The sequence below is a fragment of the Rousettus aegyptiacus genome, unplaced genomic scaffold, assembly GCF_014176215.1.
Source record: "Rousettus aegyptiacus isolate mRouAeg1 unplaced genomic scaffold, mRouAeg1.p scaffold_m13_p_7, whole genome shotgun sequence".
NCBI lineage: Eukaryota > Metazoa > Chordata > Mammalia > Chiroptera > Pteropodidae > Rousettus > Rousettus aegyptiacus.
The window spans coordinates 74,686,582-74,710,069 of NW_023416310.1; the positions used below are offsets into that span (position 1 = coordinate 74,686,582).

Below are 23,488 nucleotides of genomic sequence, written 5' to 3' on the forward strand. Positions count from 1 at the left end.
GAGGGAGAGTGGGCGTCCGGCCTGCGGGGAGCCCTGAGGAGTGGGGGTGCCTGCCGGAGGGGGAGCAGGGAGAGGATGGAGCCGGCAGAAAGAAAAGGCGAGGGGCTGGGAGCCTTCTGAGGAACAGGTGGTCGGGCAGGTGTCAAAGAAGAAAGCAAGGCCATGGGGTGCCCCCGGCCCCCCGTTGTGTGTAGCCGCGGCTCTTGAAAAGACCTAATAATAAAGCAGGCCCCTAACTCTGGCAGCTGTCTGGACGAGGCCGTGTGCCCGCCCATCTGCCACCAGCCTCTGTCCCCCACTATTGCCATGGTCTCCCAGCAACACTGGCCTTGTCCTCACAGGAGAGGGGTCAGAGGAGGGAGGTGGAAGGCTACCCTGCCACCTAGCTCTCTGTCTGGGGACAGAGTCTGACCCACTGCGGCCACTCTGGGCCGCTCTGTCAGAGAGTGGGGCTCCTGTCCAGCCCAGCTGGAGTCCTTGTCCCCTGCCAGGACTCAGATAGCGGAGGGGCAAAGCCCTCTGTGACCTGAGCCTCTGGCCAGCTCAGGCTACTGTCCAGTCTCAGGTGCTGCCCTTGAGAACTTGAACTTAACCCTAAACATACCAAGACCAGTTGCTCAGTATTGATGAGTGAAGGAAGGAGTAAAAGGCAGAGTGGCTGGCTGAATGAAAGCCGTGCCCAAGCGGACAGGCGGCAAAGCCATGCCCGTGCGGACAGGTGGCATCCAAAGTGCTGGCTGGCGGAGGCTCGGAGGAAAAGGTGGCCTCCCCCCTGAAGGGCCAGCCTCGGCTGGGCCCCGCATAATGCCGCCTCCCTGGCTGATGCGCCCGTCTGTGAAAGCGAACCATTGTGGACTCTGGGCAGTGAGCGCCTCTCCCTCTCCCGGCTCAGTTCTGGCCTCCGGCCTAAGGCAGTCTGACTCTGAAGGCCTGGCCCCCACTTGAACCTCCATGCCCACCCAAGAGAACCGCCCCCCCCACCCTGGAGGGTCTACACTTCCAGCCTCTCAACAGCCCTCACTGTGGGTGGTACTGTCTGTCTTCAAGGAGTGGGAGCAGCCACTCGGACCCCGGTCCCAGCACAAGGTTACGCAGGGAACTAGGGCCAGAATTGCGGCTGGATTTGGGCTCCCGAGGCCCTGGGCAGGTGCTCGCCCCCCGGGGCTGCAGGTCCTTTCCCAGGAGATGCTTGGCCACAGCCAGCTCTCTGAATCTGCTCCCACCCTCAGCCAGAGGGGGGCACGGAGAGGTGGGGGCCATGTTTCAGGACCCATCACATGAAAACGGGCTGAGGATCCCGCTATTTTTAGCACCCGAGCTGCATATACCTGTTTCCTCCACACCAGGAGCAAAAGCTCCGATAAACATCCGTTCGCACCAACCGAGTCATTCCTGAAATAAAGCAGCCACATTTTGGCATCCCCTGTGCTCAAAATACACGCTCCTTGGATTTTTAATATCACATGCATTCTGTATAATTTTAACCCAAGCGCATCAGCCGTTGACGGTCTTATTACATGAGTCACTGTTTGGGGTATCGGGATGACGGGAACCGACTGGCGGGCTCGGTGGGTGTTAGGGGTCCCTGGGTGGTCTGTGTGAGGGATCCGGGTTCTCCCACTCCCCCAGGGAAGGGACAGCCATCATGGCGCAGCCTACCAGCTACTGAGCTGGGCTTCCCGCCCGCGGCAGCCAGAGTCCTTATTCTGCGGCAGGCCCCGGGCTGAACCCCTCTGGGGTGTCCCCTCCAGTGGATGAAAGTCCACTTCCTGACCTGGTCATAAGGCCCTCCCTGCTCTGACTCCTGTGGACCCCTCCCACCCACCTCCCGCCAGGCTGGCCTGTGCTCGCCATGGGCCCGACCGTACCAGCCTTCTGGTCTTCAGGCACACTGAGCTGCACCTAGCCACAGGGCCTTTGCACCTGCTGTACACCCCAGACTGTTTATTCCCTAGGTCAGCTAAGTGGCTCCATCTCATCATTTGGGTCTCCGCTCAAGTGTCGTCTCCTCAGGGAGGCTCTCTAGACCCTGACGAGTGGGACTTAACCTTCCTGTCCCTCCTCCGTCAGGCGTGGGCTTTCTCAGCCTTTCATGTTATTTTCTTCTAAGACTTTCTGGAACGATACTGATGGGGTGACTTGTTTACCCCTGGAAGGTCAGCCGCACGAGAGCAGGGATCGTGTCTGCCGCGTTCGCCATTGCATCTTCAGAGGCTACGTGGCACGCAGTAGGTGCTCAATAAATATCTGTTAAACAGATGAATGAATGGTTTCTCACAACGACCTTTCGCAATGCTATTGGTAGTTTTCCTATTTTACAGATGAAGAAACTGAGACTCAGGGAATTTAAGTGACTTGTCCAAGGTCATATGACCTATACACAGGGATCCATCCCGGCCCCATCAGCCCCACAGTGGGCCTGGAGGTGGGAATCCAGCACTGAGCACAAACCCCCTCTCCACTCCCCAGTGAATAAATCTTGAAGGGCACCCAGCGAAAGGCCGAGCAGAGCTCACCTGATTACCCAGTGCGGGGGCACCGGGCAGAGAGGACCGGCCTTTGCTCACAGCCCACAGGTGACGGGACTAAAGACGACTGTGTCTGTGTCGTTCAGGCCGGTGGCTCTGACAAGCAGCTCACCTGAGCTTGCAGCAGGGGGTTACTGCTGCCACCAGGCGCCTTTGAACGACGGTGGGAGGGGAGGAGCCTCTTTAGAAAATTTCAGGCCAATTTCCGAAAGCTTCGGCCAGTTCAGAGGGAAGGAAGCTCACACTTACTGGGCTCCTACTGTGTGTCAAATGCCACACTAGGTGCTTTCCTTACATTCTCCCATCACATCCTCCCAGCAACTGTGGGAGGCGCATTGAGTCAAACCTAAGATGCCACCCTCCATAAAATACGTTCTGATTTCAGCCGTGCTGAAGTGTGAACAGATGCACCGTGTAGAACATGGAGGTATCCCAATCTTACAAAGCCCTTGGGCTCAGAGGGGACCATCTCTGACCCGTGATGGGGGTCCTCCGAACTGCTGGTCTGGGTCCCCACCCTCCGTGTGGCGCTCCCGGACTCCCAGCCGTTCTTCCTGGGTCACCCGCCCCACCTCAGCCTTGCGAGCTGCTGCCATCCACCTCCCCTCGCCCTGCCTGGACGTGACCCCCTTTTTGGCCCTGCGTGGCCTCTGTGCCCTGTGGACGGTCTCCGGTTGGTAGCTTGGCCGGGAAAGGGGTTCATCAGTTCTCCCACAGCTGTGCCTGAGTCTTGTTCCCTCCCAGCTGTCAACAGTGACAGATAGAATCACCTGAGAGGCTCCTTCCTCCCTGTGCAAACTCACTCCGTGGTCCTGGTGTGCAGGACGTTGCAAACCACTGCTCTAAGCTTCAGAGCCAGAGATCACTTTGACCGGCAGGATGTCCCCAGGGGAGTCTCTGACTGTGAAAGGTGCAGTCAGTGCCCTTGTGGTTGTAAAGTGGGAAAATAATATAATAATAAACACACCTGCCCTAGAGGTTCCTAAGTGTATTGCACAGTCCCCCCAGGCTAACTCACCTGTTTATCTCACCCGAGTCAAAGCTCACCCCTCCAGCTCCCTCATCCCTTTGACTTCTGCTTATTGCTGGCTGAGAGCCAGCTCCCTGACTCCCCAGCAATCTCCAGGTGCCAATATCAAAGTGGATAGCGCAGGTGTGGGTGCTCACCAGCTGCATGTTTGTAAGGGCTTTCGGGAGGTGAACCCTTCATGCAATGGAGTGAGTAATGGCGGAACTCTAGGTACTGTAGCAAGCTGCTGGTCGCAGGTGCAGGCTGGACGGTGGTAAGTTCTTGGCGTCTAGTGGTCATCAACGATATATATACCAAAGTGCCTGGACTTTACCCCTGAGCTCTCCTATTTACAGCCTTCCTTGATGCTCTCTCATGGCTTCTCAAACATCACTTACCCAAAATACAAGGTGGGGGAGGGGAGTGGGGGCTGGCCGGCGAGGGCCCTAGGCTGGGAGATTTGTCTAGGACAACAGGAAACTACAGAGGGATTTCGAACGGGTGGCAATACTTCATCTATCTATCCATCCATCCATCCATCCATCCATCCATCCATTCATCCATTCATCCATCCAACATTCATGGAGGGGCTCTGTTGAATAAGGAAGACACCTGCCCTCAGGGAAAAGCCCAGCCCCTCAGCAGGAGCTGGGGTCCAGCAGACCGGATGGCTGGACATATAGTTTCGTCATGCTCTTCCAGGAAGCACAAGTCTGTTTTACTAATGAGAGCAACGCTGAAAGAATCTGCCCACGAGACCTTCCCTTTATGCCTGCTCCACCTCTTAGAGGTCGATGACCTTGGCCAATTTGCTTCTCTGCTTCAAACCTCAATTCTTACCCCTATCAAAATAAAACCCACCTCACAGTCTCGTTGGAAAATTCCAAGGAAGAAACCGATATGCGGCCATACCTGGAATGTAAGTGGCCTGTCAGGGCGAGGGGCGGGGACCGCGCCCGGGGGCGCACACTGGCAGGAAGAAGGAGGAACAGATGGAGCAGAGGGACATTTGAGGAGGTTGATTTTCCTCAAGACCGTACTGCGTGTTCATTGTCCCAGGGCCTCTGCCTTCTGCCCCATCAGGCCCCACCTCCAAACTTAGACACAGCCCTGCACACACTAAAGCTCTCACGTGCAATGACCTTTTCTCTCCACGGCACCTGCAGGCTCTTCCACACAATCTGGTCATGTCGAACTTCTGCCTAAAACACGTATTTCCCATCATCTTGGCATCAAACCCGAGCTCCTGCCTGTGGTCCGCAGAGCTAGGCACGGCCTGACCGTGGCTCGTCTTCCGACTTTCTCTCGCTCCTCTTGGTGCTGCCCATGGGACCTGCTCCCTGCAGGGACCTGTTTTCTGGTCCATTCTGTCCCCTTTGCCTGGAACGCTTCCCACCCCTCCCTCTGCTCCCAGGCACTTCCCTCGGGCCTCAGGGGAGCCCCGCCTTTAACCTCCTCCCTCTTCCCTTGCTCTGAGCTCATGGATCCCCCCCCCCCCGCCCCGCCCCCCGACCGCTTTCCCCTGTGGCACTTTCACGGGTGCAAGTGTGCATTTATTCATGAGGTTATTTAGTCATTTCCTTTTCCCCTAGTCTGTGAGCTCGTGTAGGCGGCAGCCACAGCCATCTGTGTTCATCACTGTATCCCTGGCTCCTAGCCCAGGGCCAGCATGTAGTAGGTGCTCAACAAATGCTGGGTGAAGGAACAGAGGAAAGGATGGATGAAGCACAGGCGTCTTTAGGGAAGAAGGACCTACTATGTGCGCAGAGCTGAGTCAAGCAGAGGGACCTGGGTAGGTGGGGTGACAGTGGGGGGGGGGGTGGATGACAGTTGCTAGCTGTTTCCACAAAGGACTCCTTTAATCCTTTGCAGCCCCAAGTGGATGGGACAAGTCAGGGCCCACATGTGTGGCCCACGCACAGCTTGCTGTGTGACCTAGAGGAGTCCCTTGGTCTCTCTGAGCCTCAGATCCCCGCTCTGGGAAATAATCATAGCTGCCTCTGCATTGTTGAAGGATGAGGTGAGCACCTGGGGGCAGGACGGCAGGCCCTGCACCGGGCACACAGTATGTGCTCAATAAACGTGTGTTCCTTTCTCTTTGCAAATGAGCGTGTAATTAAGTCCGTCAGGAGAACATGATGCTCACAGGATTTCTGTTTCTATATTAGCTAGCAGGCTTGAAAACCACATTAACGTTGTATTTTTAAAAGTTGTGTTTGAAGGAGGAGGAAAAGAAATGCCAGGAAGACATTTCCTTCGTGAATTTGATTTAGTGGGAAACGATGTTTGGAGTTAGGAAATTCTTGTTTGGGGTCCAACCCCGTGACCTGTGAAGAAGGCCTGATGGGGACAGCCAGTGGACCGGGGCCAGCTCGTGCCGCCCAGGGCACATGTGCAGCCAGTGCAGCCACCGCGCCCACAGTTCCATGACTAGTGTCACCCCTTTGCATTAACTGTGCCTCTAGACATCTCTGTGAAAACATAACACTGTTGTCATATGGGTCCCCGGAGGGATGCGGCGGAGGTGGAGGGACACCGTGTGTGTGTGTGCGTGTGCGCGCGCTATGTGTGCTGTGTGTGATGCATGCGTGCACGCGCGTGTGTAGTGTGTGTGTGTGTGTGTGTGTGTTATACCTGTAAAGTGTAAACCTCCTCTGCCTGAAAGAAGCTGATAAAAATGTATGTGTGGGGGGAGGGACCCACACACAAAGAAAACAAATGAGGGTTTGTTTTTGCACAGCTTGGGCGAGACCGTGAGTCAGCGGGTGGATCAGGAGGGGGGCAGGGTCCAGCTGGAGACGCTCAAAGCAGCCCTCGGCTCTCTGGGAAGATGCTGGGCTGGCCTTGACGCTGGAAGGCCCCCTCTGCATTGCTCCCACGACCCCAGCACGACTCAGTTCTACAGGGGGGCACAGACTCCCACCGCCGCGACACGTAAGAAGGGAGCACCCACTCCATGCCACCCAGTGGGATGTGACCATCACTTGGCGCCCGGTGTCTCATTTAATCCTCGCCATGGCCCTGAGCGGTGGGGGTTATCATACCCCTTTTACAGAGGAGGACACTGAGGCTCAGAGAGATGAAGTCTGGAGTCAGTCTCTGGATGTAGCCCAGGGAGCCAGTGGTGGGGCCTTTGGGGCCCGTACAAATGTTCTTCCGATGATCTGACAATATGCAGCCAAAAGCCCCCAAATATGCCTACTTTGGACCCAGTTGCTCCACTTTTAGAAACAGTAATATAGTCAGACAAGAGCCTCAACAACTCAGCTCTGTGCATGTTCCGAGTGCATGCCTTATCAGGGCGAAAAACTAGAAGCCATGTCTCAACCATAGAGAATTTTTTCCGTAAACTCTAGCAGTGGAATACTACGCAGCCATTAAAAATGGACGGATATTGTTTACCGGTGTTGAGAAAGTTCACAAAGGGCAGAGCCAAAATTTGAATAGTCTGGATTCCAGTCCTGGTTCGGCCACTCATCCTATGTGTGACCTTGGGCGACCAACGAACTCTCTGTGCCTCCGTTTCTTCATTTTAAAACAAGGATAAATCAAGAATTATAGAGCTTTTATACAATTATAAGAAGTAGATGAGTTAATATGCATCAGCAGTTAGAACAGCACGTGGCCTACAGTAAACAGCCTACAGGTACTGTTAGATCAATGGATTTGGAAATTTGGGGCAATTAATTTTTCAAATATTCTTTTCTGTCCTCGATTCCCTAATTACACATACAGTAAGCTGCTCGAAGTTGTCCCACAGCTCACTGATGCTCTGGTTTTTAAATTCCCTTTTCTCTTTGTGTTTCATTTCGGATAGTTTCTACTGCTGTGTCCAAGTTCACGAATCTTTTGTTATTAATCCCGTCCAGTATAGTTTCACGCGGTGTAGTTTTTATCTCTAGATGTCTCCCATGCCTCTATTTAACTTTTTAAACATAATGAATGCAGTTCTAATAACTGTTTTACTGTCCTTACCTGCTAATCCTAACATTCACGTCAGTTCTGGCTCCGTGTTCATTGACTGATTTCTCTCCCGATTATGGGTCATATTTTCCTACCTCTTTGCATGTCTGGAAATTTTCGATTAGATGCCAGACATCGCGATTTTTACCTTGTGGGGTAAAAATCAACTTTTTTCAAGTCTTGCTTTTAAGATTGACTAGGCCGGACCAGAGGAATGCTTAATGATTAATGAATTAGGGCTAATTATTCTCCACTTCTGAGGCGAGACCCTCTGTGTACCCTACCTGGTGCCCTGTGAGTCATGAGCATCTCCGGTCTAGCTGGTGAGAACAGGCGCTATTCCTGGCCCTGTGTGAGCACCAGGCACTGCTGGGTCTCATTCTTCCAGGCGGTTCGTTCCCCAGCTCAGACAGTTTATTCACGTGTGTGAACTGGCCAGTGCTCAGCTGAGTACTCAGTGGGGACCCGGTGAGTTTCCCTGGAGCTCACCCTGTGCAGCTCTCTTTCATCTAATACTCTGTTCTGGAAACTTAGCCACTTCGGCCTCCCTGGACTCACAGTTTCATCCCTTTAACTCAGAGAAACTATGGGGATGTGCCTGGCTTCCCTCCCTCCCTCCACCCTGTGCTGTGGCCTGGGAACTCTCTCAAGGCAGTAAACTCAGCCTTGTTTGTTTCTTGACACTCAGGATCACTGTTCTGAGTTGTCTCATGCTCAGTATCTTAAAAGCTGTTGTTTTGTATACTGTGTCTGCTTTGGGTTGTCTCGGGCATGCGGGTAAATCCAGATGCTGTTACTCCACTGCGGTCATAAGCAGAAGTCCCTGTAGTAGCTAGATCAATGACTATCATTAACTCCCATGCTCTATTGCCTTTTTTCAGGGCCCAAGATCTTTGGAAAGGCGACACACAGAGAGGTAAAGTGACTTGCCCGGGTTGCACAGCTGGTAAGTGGTACAGCCAGGATCAGTACCAGCCTTGGCTAATGTAAAGTCCCTTCTCTCCATTCCAGCTATTGCCCCGGGGCACAGAGCTGGCCTAAAGCAGCTGTGGCTGAGAAGCAGGGAGGGCAAGAGCCCTAAGACCCACGTTTAACCAGCTGGGCTGGACCCCACATTTGCTGTCCTGCCCACCTGCTCCTTCCCCCAGACCCCAGCGATATAGAGGGTCAGGAGTGGGGGCCCTCCTGGCCTCAGCAGTTGAGGCGGGGCTGCCCAGTGTGGGTAACGGGCGCAGGTGAGGGCAGCGGGAGGGGTGGCAGGACCCTTTCTGGGCCCTGCATGGCTGCAGGGTAAGATGAGGAGGATGGAGAGCCCTTCTCCCTGAGCCGTCTCATTCATCTGGGCATCGAAGGGGCGGTGGGCTGACCTAGAAGGCCCTTTCGGGTGCAACCCTTCTTCCCCTGAATGCTACTACGTTTGTTACCCAAGAGAGGATGGGGAGAAGAAGAAAAAGTGAACTTGTGATGATTGTCACTTAGTTACGTCCATCCTGCAAGAGTCCCTCAAGGCTAGAAGGAAGGCGCATCCTCTCTTTAGAGATTCTCAAATTAGAGAATCTGCATCTGTAGACACACCTGGGCCAGTGACCTCTTCTTCCTGGACGTTAGTTTCCTCGACTGTTGAATAGTAATCATTCCCAGGACGACTGCCAGGATTAGACTCGACGGCTTGCATCAAGTCATTTGCGCTTTTTGCTGGTATAATCTTCCCTCCATGGCTGACTTTAAGCTACCGAGACGTGCGGTCACAGAGAGAGCACAGTGCACTTCGGAACACCAAGTCTCCCCTGATGGTCTTCGGGGCCACCACGTAGATCCCTAATTCTTTCCTGAGAGTGATTCCCCAAAGCGAATGGGCTGTCGAAGCGTATGCACAAGGCTTTTGATGAGCAATTCCAGGTTGCTCTCCAGAAAGATGCTATTAATTTATGCTCCCTTTGCATGTTTACCTCACCCTACCCCTCCAACAATAGCTATTATCACGCCTTTCCATCTATCTCTCCCATCTAATAGATAAAATAATAGTAGCTCATTGCTATTTTCTTTTGCATTGCTTTTGGTGAATAACTTTTAAAAAATACTTTTAGTTGGCTGAAATCTTATTTGGGCAACTTTCAGAACACTTCATGAAGCCTCTGGGGATTACTGGTACCCAAGAAGCAGTTCGGAATCACGGCTTTGGTGTGTAGCTTCGCTCACTGATGAGATCAATAGTAGATCTGTTCACCCACCAAACAGCATCAAAGCCTTTCCCAGAAGGCATCTGGCTGTGTTGCTCAACTCCACCTTGTCCCAATCACACCGCCCCCTACACCACCACCTCCCTCCCACCTTTGTCTCAGGCAAATACGCCTGGAAATTCACTTAGCATGCTGTGGGAACTGACATCAGTTAACACCTATGCTTACGGAAGGTTGATCTGGGCGTATGAAGCACCTGAAGTGCTTTGCAAACAAAGGCGGTGTCCTGGAGCAGCCATTGTGTGGCTTTGGATGAGTCATTCCGCCTCTCTGAGCCTCAGTGCCCTCCTGCAAAATGGGAGTGGGGATTGGAGTGGCGACGGCGTAGCCCATGCAAGATGACGGTGAGAATTAAATGAGCGATGGATGCCCTTTAAGTGTTGAGCACAGGGTCTGGCACACAATCACACAACAGGTGTGCAACAGTGACCATCATCATCATCATCATCATCATCGTTATTATCTCACTGTCAAGGTGCTTTGTAAACCACCGCATTCCATAAAGCAGCGACATTACAATCCTTCACGTTTCTTCCAGCCCCTCTGCCCTATCGGGAAGGTCTCCACAGAACTCACATGTTCAGCTCCAAAGCCAGTTGTCTCTGGAGTGGACTCAGCCCCTTTACATTCTTTGAACCCAGTGCCTTCATTTGACCAAACACAATGACTTTTCTCGGAGCAGGGCTAAGGTATTCTGCAAGACGCTTCCTCCAACAGGTCCTTTTTGGGTTTGTTCGGCTGAGGACAAAAGTATCCTAATGGCGCTTCTGCCTCTTGTCTCTCCCCCAGGCAATTTGTCCTGCCCAAGACAGCTTCCTGAGTCTTCCAGAACACAGCCTTTCACTTATTTGTCTATCATCCACCTATCCATCATCCATCATCCATCCATCCACCATTCATCTGTCATCCATCCATTTATCCATCATTCATCTATCCATCTGTCTGTCCGTCCATTCATCCAACCATCCATCCACTCACCATTAATCCATCATCCATCCATCCATCCATCCATCCATCCGTCTGTTTGTCCATCCAACACATTGATTGCTTACATCTATTTTCGGCTATAACACAGAATTACAGAAACCAGGCACTTGCTGGGGAGTTTGATTTCAAGCAAATTAAAAAGAAAATGCAAAGCTCCTTACCCTGGCCTTCATGATGTGACCTCTGCCCATCTCCCTGACTCCATCTGTTCCCACTCTCCCCCTCACCTCCCACGTTCCAACAATTCGGTCAGCTTGCAGTTCCTCGAACACTGCTGTACATTATTTCCCCACTCAGGACTTTGCCCATGCTGTTCCCTCAGCCCCGAGGACTCTCCTCTCCTCTTTGCCTGGCCAGTTCCTTCCTTTTCATCATTAAGTTTTCCAGGTCAAAAAGTATTTCCCCAAGGGAACTTGCACCGTCCAACCCTAACTGCGATTCTGCCCCCTTCGCCCTGCTTCCTTCATAGGCTTCACATAACACGCGAAGGGGTGTTTTCTTTGTGTTTTTACTCATTTCATGTCTCTTCTGCAAGTTTGTGAGTTCATGAGGGCGGGCTTCTTGCCTGCCGCGCTCACGGAGCGGTGACTGGCACTGAGTCGCGTGCTCTGCAGCGTGCACACCCAGGATAAATTTGTTAAGCGAGCGAGGCAGTATTTAACCAAAGCTCAGTGAGAGAAGGAGAATTGAATAAGGATCGTTTAAAAAGACAGATTGTCCACCTTCTTTTTCAGATATTCTCCAGTCTCTCCTGGAGACGGCCAGATGGCAGCCAGTTGGGAATGGAGACTCGTCACAGGCACTTGAGCTGCAGACCTGACGTGCGTGTTGGCAGAAAGGCAGAGATGGGGGGCGGGGGAGGGGGACAGGGCAGAACACGTGACCTCTCCTGTGTCCACTGCAAGAATATTAATTATTACACAGTTCTCTCTTGTGAGAACTCTTAGGAGAGATTCTTGTCTTAGAACCATGAGCTGGGCGAGAGACGAAGCTCGAATTTTCATGATTCGCATCCCAGTCCTGGTTTGTGAGGAGGTTGTGAACTTTATTCCCCTAGCCCATTAGCGAGGGCTATAATGGTGCCTCCCTTGTGTAGGTAGACGAGGAACAGTAAACACCCAGTAGATGCTAGCTTGATTATAATTCTCCCGAGTAACTGGTTTGGTCGAATGGCATGATCACTGTGACTTCTGTAACTGACCAAATTTCCCTTTTCACGCTGTCTTCTGGAAAGCTCCGTGTCAATCTTGTGACCCAACCATAGCAAATGTCTAGGACATCAAGAGCTTTGCGTGAATAGGCTTTATTCATGGCTCTATTTATGCCCCGAATTTGTCATTTGTTTCTTCACTCACTCTACTATTTATGTGTGCTGCTTGCTTTAACTTCCGTGTCCTTGGAAACTGCCTTTAATCTTTCCAGGAAGGGATCTGGTGTCTTGTGTGAGAAGTTTCTGCTTGCGCGTGGTGATTTCCGTCTCCTTAGTGAGACAGAGGGTCCCTCGGGAGTGGGGACTACCTCTTTTCACTCCTCCTCCCCACCCCTTGCAGTTAAGCGGTGCATTCTCAGCGGAAATGGTGGGTCGATGAAACGTCAGCCAGAAAGGCGAGGGACTCAGAGAAGCGACCTGCCTTGGCCACCGAGAGAGGAGACGCAGCCCCTGGAGGCCTCTGCTCTCTCAAATCTCCATAAACCTAAAAAATCTCCATGCGGGAAAGGTCAGTGACCACCGTGCACCCTTCCTGTGCTTTGAGACCTCAGAGAGCAGAGAGGATGTCTAAAGAAGGGATGGACAACCAGGGGGAGACTCCGGTGGGCCCGGAGCTGCCTCGCTGGTCGGCCGACAGGAGGAACCGAGCTCCGTGTCGGTTGCTGAGAGTGGCAGAGTGTCCAGTGACTGCCCGGCTCCCTCGCCGACATCGGTCATCCTCTCCTTTCTGGACGCACAGGGCGCAGATGACATATTGCATATCTCCTCACGAAAACTGGGCAATTCGGCAACTCTGGGACTCCAGCTCCACACGGCGACCATCAGTGCACTCAGGTCCTTGAGCGTTAAATTGGTCCCCATCGTCTGGCCCGCCTCACCCGCCTGCAACCTCTGCCTGCCCCCATGGGTCTGAGGCTGAGTCCTGGCTGTTGGGGACATCGATGATGCTGGGACCTTTCTTGCCTCCTCCTTGGGGACCCTCTGCCCCTCAGTGCAACCCTAGCAGACCCTTGTCCTGTTAGATGTTCTCAGTTTTCTTGGTCCGCTCTGCGACAAGTCCGCTTCTCTCAGACTCCCATGCCCACCCCTCCTCCTTCACCCACATCGTTCCTGGCCCTCAGACTTGAGCTGTCCCACCTCTGGGAGGGCCGGCTCCCCAGGTCACCCTCGTTCACACGCCCTCATGTTTCTCTGTAATTATTTACCCACGGTCCTGCCCCCTACCCATAGACCTTGCACACACCAGGGGCTCAAAACACACTTGTTAAATAAATGAACGAGTTAGGGAATGAACCAAAGCTTGAGTGGGTAGCCTGGAGGTGCCTGCGTTCACACTGGTCCACGCGGCAGGATCCAGATTTGAATCCAGGACTCAGAATTCTGTGCTCCTACGACAGCACTCTGTCTGGGTCCCTGTACCCCCTGCTGTCCCCCTGATTGCCTCTCCAATGCCAGGCTTTGCCCGCTAAGCCACAGTCAACCTAGTCACTCTCCCAAGTTGATGTCTAGGGGAGAAGGATGTCACAGTGCTGGCCAGTCACAGCAGTGGCCGCCTGTGCCATCGGCTGCCTTTGCCGAGGGGAGCAGCCCCGACGGAGGGGCTTTCTTTCCTCTTCTCCCCTCAGCCTCTCTCAGAGCCCCCGCTTTCCAATCCCCCCTCTCCCAAGCCTCTCTCTTTAATTGCTGTTCCAGAGAGCAGGAAGAATGTCATAGATGTTGCATCTGTTTTTCTGGAAGACTGCGAATCCGCGTTAAAATCTGTGCTCTGTGGGCGTTTGGGAGGCTGGGACCTCTCTTGCAGCTTAATAATTGGGAGAAAGAGCTGAGGAAGGAAGAAATGGGAAGGACAGACTGATAGACAAGGGGACGCTTGGACAGAAACAGACAGAACACAGACTGTGTTCTCTAAAGAGAGGCAGACAGAATAAAAGAGAGAAACAGAGGCGGAGTAAGAGATGAGGGAGAAAGAGAAAAAGAGCGAGGAAGAGGGAAGGAGGGCGGGAGACTGGGAGTCTGGGGCACCGCCATGCTCCTCCGATTTTCCCAACAGGCCCTGGACAGAGATTTACGAGGGTTTGTCCTAAGCAATCTGCAGTGTGAGGCTGACGAGATACACACTGTGGTTATTTCCAGGACCAGCCGTGAACCGCTCGTGGAATCCCTGCCCGGCTGGGCCCTGGAGCCGCTGGCCGGTGCCGGGGTCTGCCCGCCTGCCCCCCTCCCTGTGCCGGGTCTTCTCCATGGAGCTGGTGGAAGGCAGGAAAATCCATCTGTCCCATATCGCCCGAGCTGGGAGGGGTCCCTTTGTGCGGCCGGGCTGGCCTGCATCAGCTGACTTGGGGTCTTTGTCCCTTGCATCTTGAAGGATGAGTGTGGTCCAGGAGGGTGAGACACAGACCTGCGTTTGAGCCCTAGCTCCAGATGTGGGATCTCTGGGGGGTTGCTTGTGTCTCTGAGCCTCAGTTTCCCCACCTGAAAATGATGACGACCACCCCTGCTGGACCAGGCTGTTGGGAGTGACCAACAGTGTGGAACCAAGCACAGCTCCAGAATTCCATGCTCTGGGACCACTGTCCTTGGGGTACAGACTCGACCTGCTTCTGGGCTTACAAGAGGAGCCCCCTGAAATCCCCCCCCCACCCATGAGCAGGGGCGGGGAGGTTCTCTGATTATGGTCCCTGGTCCTGTCACCCCGGGAGTCTGGGCGTGGCACCCAGTCAGCTCTCAGCCCGCTTCTGGTAGGCCAGGCAGCCAAAAATAGTTGCTTTGCTAGGTTTTTAACAGGAAATCTATTTCAGGCCCAGGGAGGAGGACTTCTTGACCTTCCCTGGGGGACAGAGCTGCTCCCGGGAGCTCGTGCGGGCAGGCTGCAGCATCTGGGAACCTCGGGACCCTTCGCACTTGTCCCCACCACCCCACAGCCTGCTTCTCGAGGAGGACCGGCTAGCCCAGGGCGGGCAAATGCACGGCGGCCGGGGCTCCGCTCCGTTTCTGTCATAAAAGCCACACGCCACCCTGTTCTGTGAGGAGGATGGCTCCTCCGTGTCCTACCCAGGGCCCCTCCTCGGAGCATCCACAGCAGACAGTGTGCTGGCGACATTTTTCCAGAGGTATTTAGTGCCTAGACAAGCAGACATATGTACAGCCTTCTTTGTACTATACTCACTCTTCCACAAGTTGATTTTTCAAACAGCTTAATCAAAATTGAATTCACCTGCCTAAAATTCAGCCGTTTAGAGTATACAATTCAATGGCTTTTAGTAAATTCGGAGTTGTATAACCATCACCATAATCAATGGAACTGACCAATGGCTGTCATGTTCTCATTCAATCTTCTTTATTTTTAATTTAATTTAATTAATGGCACCTGGTCTTCCTGGGTGGTCTCCCATCCAAGTAGTAACCAGGCTCGACCCTGCTTAGCTTCTGATATCAGACGGGATCGGGCATGTTCAGGGTGGCGTGGCCACAGACTCATTCAGTCTTCTTTATAACCCTATGGGAAAGGGTCGGCGAATCAGTCAGGGACCCAGCACAAGGGAGATTGAAGGGTGACCCCTCAGCCTGTCACCTCCGTAGGCCTGGTAAGGCAAGGTGGCAAGGCAAACAAGAGCTGCGGCCTTGCTCACAGGAATGCGTCCACTGCCGCCATCTGCCTGCCCAGCAAGGAGGAGCCCGGGGCATAAGCGCCCAGCCTTTCCTCCCCCTCTCTGAGCACCACTGGGGCCTCCTATTGGCCAAGCCAACCTGAAGTCAGAGGGCGCAGGGCCTGGGCCACACCGCGATGGGCGTCGGACTCCCTTCTCAGAGCACGGCGGGTCACGACCCTCCTGTCTTTCTGGAGGGGGACACTGAGGTTGAGCGAAGCAATGTCTCCTGCCTGCGGTCACTTGCCCAGGAGGCTACAGGAAACCAGGATTGAAGCCCGGCTCGGGCTGACAGCGCGGCACACCCACTGGGAGTCCGTGGACTGGCCACTTAGCCTCTCGGCCTCTCCAGTCAGACCACAACCCTAGCTGGGTCTCCGTCTGGAGATGTCGGGGAGAGGTGGATGGGGCCATGAAACTAGCAGAGGTCCTGCACTAGGGGAGGCAAAAGGAAAGTGTTTTAATGCAGCCGCCAAGGAGCTGAGCGTGACTACTGGGATGAGGAGGCCGTGGGATAGGAACTCAGCGCAAGCTTCGCTTTTCACAGGTGAGGGAAACGAGGCCCAGGGAAGTTCTGTGGCTTGCCCTAAGGTCACACAGCCAACTGAGGACAGAGCCTGGGCTAGAATTGGGTAGGGAGCTCTCTACTTGCCACTGACGAGACACCAACCAGAGGCTAAGCTGCCTCCCCGAATACCCGCTCCGAGGCCTGGGCAGGACCTGGTCAGACCCCTCCTCTGCCCCCAAATGAAGAGGTGTTCACTGCAGCCCAAGACAGGAAATAATCCAAGTGTCTATCAGTAGGGAGTGAGTAAGTAAGATACAGCCTTATAGGGATACAGTGTAGGTATGGAAAGGTTGAAACAGGTCTATGACAGGAAAATACTTCTAAGACATATTAAGTTAAAAAAAAGCAGGTTGCCAACTGGACAAGTTCCTGTGTCCAGAGTGTCCTCGCCACCTGACACCTGCGTCTTCCTCTGCCCATGAAAGACCTGGCTTCTGGAAGGCTCCAGATCCAAGGATCACACCAGCCTTGACTCCCAGCACCAGACCGACCTTAGCAGTGGAAAGAAACTGGACATAAAGGCTGTGACTCGATTCTGGGGGAAGAAGCTGCTGCCGGGCTGGGCGGGCTGCCCACCCGGCGCGTTCCCCGCCCACGCCCTGCTCCTGGGACCTGCCAGTGTTTGCCCACAGCCGGCTCATGAATGACACACCCCCACACCCACACGCAGCACGTGGACCACACAGCCCGTGCACACGGAAATGTCCCAGGCACTGAACCGAGCACACGTCTCCCAGGTTCTCAACATCATCATGCGAAACGTAGCTCCCCGGGTGGGGGGTGGGGTTGGTGCTTTGCCATCCGGGCACTTGCCATCTTGACCCTGGAGAGGTTGTCCCTCCTGGGGCTGGCCAAGCCCTACAGATTGTAATCTACTCACCGCTGAGCACACCTTTCATATGAGCACTAACCACTCCAGTGCCCACCGCCACTACTGTCACCACGCCCCCTTGCCCTAACCGCTCCAGCGCATGCGCTGGACAGCGAGGGGCAGCCCCTACACCCCCATCCTCAACCCGCCGTCGCTGCCTCGCCTGCTCCTTTCCAGAAACCACAGCGAGTCTCTTGCCCACGTTTTCCCCAGGCTGCCTCTGCTTTTGGACGGTGGTGGTGTTTCCTCGCGTGGCCCCGCGTGGCATGGTTTGCCCGCCCCCGCCCCTTAGAAACTGAGTAGCACCCCGCCTTGGCAGTGGCAGTCACCTCCTGATCTGCTGGCCTCACGTTACCTGAGTAGTAACGAAACCCGCGTTTAAAACACTCGTAATAGATGATTCCCGAGATCGCGACCTGCTGCGCTGCCCGAGTCCCCTCTCGGAGGCACCCCCCCCCCCCCCCGGACTCTGCCTCCCTGGGGGTGTGAACGGCTTCTCGCATGGCTGTCTTGTCTTCCGCTTCGCATGGTTTGGATGTCTGTGTCCCCCGGGTCTCGGCCCGTCCACAGAACCCAGCCTGGGGATTCTCTGACTAACGTCCGGACCCCCCCACAGACCATCCGCCCGACACAGTGTGACATCGTAGGTGCTTACGAAGCATCTTGCTGCCTCATCTGACCCTTCCAGCCAGGCAGGTATAGAGTCTTGTACCCATTTTACAGAGAGGAAAAGAGGGGCCTAGAGAAGCGAGGTGACCACCCAATGGCTACATGGTGGGCCAGAGGCAGAACAGGGGTTCGAATCCAGGCCTGAGCCTCTGAATCCAGGGGTGTTTTCTCCCCGACTGTGCTGCAGGATCTTGTGTTCTGGCCTGCTCCCTGCAGGGGACAGGCTTGTACTCAACCTATGAATGATGAACGTGAGAGGGCGGCCAGGCCATGCCGAGGGGACAGGCCAGCGAGCCGGGTCCGGGGACCCTGGCGAAGGATGCACCACAGGCCTTTGAAATGAAGTTGAAAAGACCTGATTTATAAACGGGGAGAAATCCCAAGTCAGATAACAGTTGCTTTACTTTTTCTTTTTCTTTTCTTGTAATTGCTGGTGATCCCCAAAAGCAAGTTGGTAGGGGCACTGCTTTGGAGGTGTCCTATTCTTCCTCTTCTGCCCCCTTCCCTGGCCAAGGGGCCTGGTCCTCTGCTTCTCCTTAAATTCACCCTCAGAGGACAGATGTCCCCACTGGGTCCCGGGACAAGTTCTGCAGGGGCATCTCCTCCCTGGATATGCTGCATATATGAATGAACGGAGGGGTGAATGCGAGGGCTGAGGGACAGGTTCTTCCCAAGCCCCCTCCCCAGGGAGACCGTCCCTGGTCATGCTGTGTAGAATTGCTCCCGCCGCCCCTGGCAGCCGGCTCTCCGGGCCCCTCCCCTGCTCTCATCTCCCCCCAGCACCTTCCACGTCCTCAAAGGGCCCTCAGGCATTCCGCAGTCATCACTCACTGCCTTTCTCCTTTATGGCAGCGACCTTGGTCTCTTCCATTCACCGCTGGGTCCTGCACAAGCCTGGCCCACAGTGGGCACGATGGCGAATGAGTGATGCTGTCTGCTGCTTGTCCATCCTCCTGGGCTTGAGATGGTCATCGCCACCAGATGACCCCGCCCACAGCCACCTCATTCGTCAAGCGTCCAAGTGAATCAGCTTTGTTAGGTGCGATGATGGGGATACTTCTACAATACGGACACTTTAACAAGTCTTCCAATCCGTGAACGTGGGACGTCCTTGCATCTGTTTTTAAAGTTATTTCAGCAATATTTTAAAACTTTCAGTACACGACTCTTTCATTTCTTTGGTTAGCTTCATCCCTAAGTATTTATCTTTTTTTGTTTTTATCATGAAAAGCTTGTTTTTTTTTTTTTTTTTTTACTTTCCTTTTTGGATAGTTTGTAATTTGTGTATAGAAACATGACTGATTTTTGTACATCGATTTTGAATCCTGCCAATTTACCAGATTTGTTTTTTAGTTCAACAGGTTTTTCTCGTTGAATCTTTAGAATTTTCTACATATATGATCATGTCATCAGCAAACAGAGAAAGGTTTACTTCTTCCTTTCCTATTTGGATGGCTTTTACGTTTTTTCTTGTCTGAGTGCTCTGGCTAAGACTTAAAGACTATGTTGAATAGAAAGGGTGAGAGTGGGCATCCTTGTCTTGTGCCGGATCTCAGGGGGGAAGTTTTTCTTATTTCTCATTGATCGTAATGTCAGCGGTGGGCTTTTAATACAGGCCCTTTATCGTGTTGAGTTAAGTTCGTTCTATATCTATTTTGTTGAGAGTTTTTATCATGAATGGATGTTGAGTTTTGTCAAATCCTTTTCCTGCTCCTATTGAGATGATCATGTGTTTTTTTCCTTTCATCCTGTTAGAACGCTATTATCAAAAGGACAAAAGGTAACAAGTGTTGGCAAGGATGTGGAGAAAAAGGAAACCCTTGTGCACTGTTAGTGGGAATGGGAACTGGCGCAGCTATTATGGAAAACAGTATGGAGGGTCTTAAAAAATTAAAAATAGAAGTACCTTAAGATGCAATGATTCCAATTCTGGGTATATATCTGAAGAAAATAAAATCACTGTCTCCAAGAAATATCTACACTCCCATGCTCATTGCAATATTATTCACGATAGCCAAGACATGAAAACAACTTACAGGTCCACCAGTGGATGAATGCATAAAGAAAATATACTACATGTTTAAACAATGAAATATTATTCAGCCTCTTCAGAGAAGGAGCTCTCGTCACTGACAACAACAGAAATGAACCCAGCAGGTGATGCTAAGTGAAGTAAAGCAGTAACTCTTGTGTTCTTACCGCACAAATAAAGATAAATGAGGTGATGGACATGTTCATTAGCTTGATTGTGGCGATTATTTCACAATGCATGTGTATCAAAACATCAAGTCCTACGCCTTAAATATATACAATGTTTATTTGTCAATCATATCTCAGTAAAGATGGGGGAAAACCTCTCAAAAGGAACACACTCTCTGAACCAGCCATCACACTTCTAGGACGTACAGGCGAAATGATCTTGGGATACAGTCGATTCTCGTTATTGGCAGTAGTCATGTTTGATGAAGTCATCGTGAACACTGAATTAGCACATGCTGGACCGCTGCTCATGGAGAAACACAGGGTTAGGGTCCTGGGAGCCTCTGGTCACAACGTTTTAACAACTGATCAATATGCAACCTTCTTTTATGTGTGTCTCTGTTTAAAGACACCTTAGTTAATATACCTGGCTGCTTTCTTAACATTGAACTCGCAGCCAGTGGCTATAACTCATGTCCAAACCAAGCTTACCTAACACACGTATTTTCTCCAAAAGGTACACCCCGGCCTTCTTACACTCAGAATCACTAGCCAGCATTTCAGTGCTATGCTGGGGGGCATTTTAAGCAGCAAAATCACTAAGAAAAAGCGCTAAATTGTGAAACACTTGGCATTAAATAGATGGCAAATGGGACACGCATTTACAGTTTGAGAGCTGAAACAAGAAAGCAGAGTGTCGGATTGCTTGACCTTAGCCGGGAACATACATGTCAGTTGACTCACAATTCTTGCTGCTCTGTGATAGAACAAGAATGACTGTGAAATTGCCTTGAGTACTGATTTTGGGGTCGCAACAAAATTTTAGCGAGTAGGCGAATTCAAAATCACAGCCATCTCCCCAAGTTGTGACACCCAAAAATGTCCCCAGACACTGCCAAATGAGAACCGCTGAGTTCAATAAACTAAGAGTCAGGCACACGAAGGGGTGCTCTGAGGCTTTTAAGAAGGATGGTGTACAAACGACTTGAAAAGATTTCCATGACATTGTTGAGTTAAAAAAATAAAAGACAAAAACTGGATGCACACTAAAATCTCATGTTTACATCTTTGGGTGTGTTTGTATGCACACACATGCAGAGGAAAGAGAACGAGAGAGAAAACGTGAATGCCTTTCTGCTTTCTTACTGGACTGGCAAGTTCAAAGCCTTTGTAGCCAACAAGATCTTGAGCCTGAATTTCAGGGTTGACCGGAGACACAGACTCGAGGGCGGTGGATATTTGCCGCTCTGGTCTCAGCCCGTTGCCAAGCATGGTTTGGGATCTGGAGTCAGGCCTTTGCTCCTCCTGGCCCTTCTGACAGCTGTCAACCGGCCCCTGGGCTGACACGCTGACCCTCGCTGGCCTTGGTCTGCTCCCCGTCCTCTCTCCTAATCCTTCGGCCTGCTCGCCACTGCACACCCTTGGGAGCAGCTCCCGCTTAGCTGGGGCCCTGATCCTCCACTCAGCCGGGGCCAGCACAGTCCTCTAGGGACAGGACCCGGCCCCTACTGCCAGCCTCTACCTGGAGCTCCCGTCAGTAAGTACACCGCCTGGCACCACGCCACTCTGCCTCAGCTCCCCACCTGAGCCTTGCCCCGCCCCCTGCCCTGGCAAGCCCTTGCTCATCTGGACGGTGCCCCAGCAGAGCCCCTCACCTTCTAGCTGCACCCCCAGAGAACAGCATTGGCAGTGAGCGAGCTGCCCCACCTGTCCCCTCTAGCGTGGGCTCTGGAGCTGGGCAAACCAGGACTCACATTGTAAGTCTTGGGCACTCACAACCCACAAGGCTTTGGGCAAGTGACCGTCCCTCCCTGGGCCCTCCTGCTCCTCGCCTGTGACATGGATTCCTCTCAAAGGTACAAGGGGGCTGAGCTGAGCCGATGCGTGTAAAGCACACAGTAGGCGCCCAATCAATGGTAGCTTATGGGTTTACTATTTGGGGTGATGAAAAGTTCTGGAACTGGATAGTGGTGATGCTTGCTCGACGGTGTGTATGTACTTACTGCCACCGAATTACGCACTTTAAAAACGTTTTAGGTAGCGCGGATTTTACCACAGCCCGTCAGTCAGCGGGGCTCCGTCCCAGCCCAGACCACAGAGTCGTTATGCTCTGGCCTGTCCAAGTTTACTCTTCAGACGCCCTTGCCTCTTCTTCCACCTCCAGATGCTCCTTAGAAAACTGCCCTGACCTCGAAGCTGACTAAGACATCTTGTTTTTTCCTCTTCCTGAAAGGCCCCGCCCTATCCCCACCCCCGAGACCTTCCACAGGGGAGGCGGAGGACCAGAGGAGGCGCGCTGACCGTCCACTGTACTCCACGTCCTGTAACTCCTGCTGGCAGCCCAAGAAGGGAGGACCCCGCCCAGCCCCGGAGTTGGGAAGGAACCCTTTGTCGCTCTGGGGTGGTGGCTGTCAGCAGCTGGGCTCTATCTTGGGGTCTGCAGCTAAGCAGACCTGGTGACCTCCCCCGGCCCCCGACTCCGCCCCAGTTCCCTCTGCCCGCAAGGTCTTCGCTCCTCGACTTCTCCCCGCCCACTGTCTCTTCCTTTCTCCCCAGTTTCCATACCTGGGGTGGTACTGACCCTTCAGCTGCTTAAGTCAGAAAGCCAAAGGGACCCCGGAATCCTCTGCCCACACGTCTGGGGCCACATGGGCAGCCTGAGGCAATCCTCCCGAGGGTGAACGGGGCCACTGGCGTGTACGTACACCCCGAGGCCCAAGGGGTGGATGGGGGCAGGTGTTTGTGGTGGCATAGGGCACTGCTTAAACTTGAAAGAGCAGGCTGGTCAATGACATCGGGGGGGGGGGGGTAGATCCAGAGGCGCAAAGAGGAGAGGGGCACACCCAGGCAGCGGCCTCCCTCGGAGGTCGGGTGGGCCTGCTTCCCCCACCCAGAGGAAGTGTCTTCTGCCGCTCCCAGCTGCCCACACTGCCCGAGCAGGAGGCCGAGCCTGGCCCCGTCTCCCGGCCTCTGAGGGGTGGCTTCATGGCAGTTCCCAAGTGTTTAATCCTGTGTTTTCAGTACACTCATCACACCACTTATCTCTGCGCCTTTCTGTGGCAAGGAGCCAGGCTTCCCACCAGCGAGACTGAGGCTTAGCCCGATGCCACGTGGGAGGTCTCCTGCCAAGGACAAGAATGGATGGCGGTAGATGTCCCCTGCTCATCTGTCGGCTGGGGCGGACTGGGCCACCCAGGGCACGGCTCACAGCTCAACTTCCTGCAAAGACTGAGGGAGCAGCTACTGATCCTTCAGGCCTAACTCTGCCTTCCCTGCCCCTGCTTCTCCTCCTGTAACTGGTCGACCTGCCCCCCCGCCCCCATTTCTCCCCAGTTTCTCTGTCCCGGCCAGCCTTTCCATCCATCTTCCGCCCTGAGCCAGAGTGAATTTTTCAAAGCACGGGCTCTCTCCTGCTGACACATTTTCAGGGGCTCCCTACTGCTCTCTGGACAATGCTGAGACTGCCCACAGGACACAGCCCCGCTGACCTCGCCCTGCCACTCCCTCCCTCGCGTGCTGTCCTGTGGCAAACAGCACAAACGGCCCCTCCCAGGGCGAGCTGGACCGTGCCCCACATCCACCATATCTCCACCTGCT

The 23,488-nt window shown here is 53.4% G+C and overlaps 1 pseudogene; it reads right to left on the minus strand.

Moving 5' to 3' along the window:
• Nucleotides 1-15,292: 15,292 nt before the first annotated feature.
• LOC118606321 lies at nucleotides 15,293-15,411 on the minus strand (annotated as a pseudogene).
• Nucleotides 15,412-23,488: the final 8,077 nt, after the last annotated feature.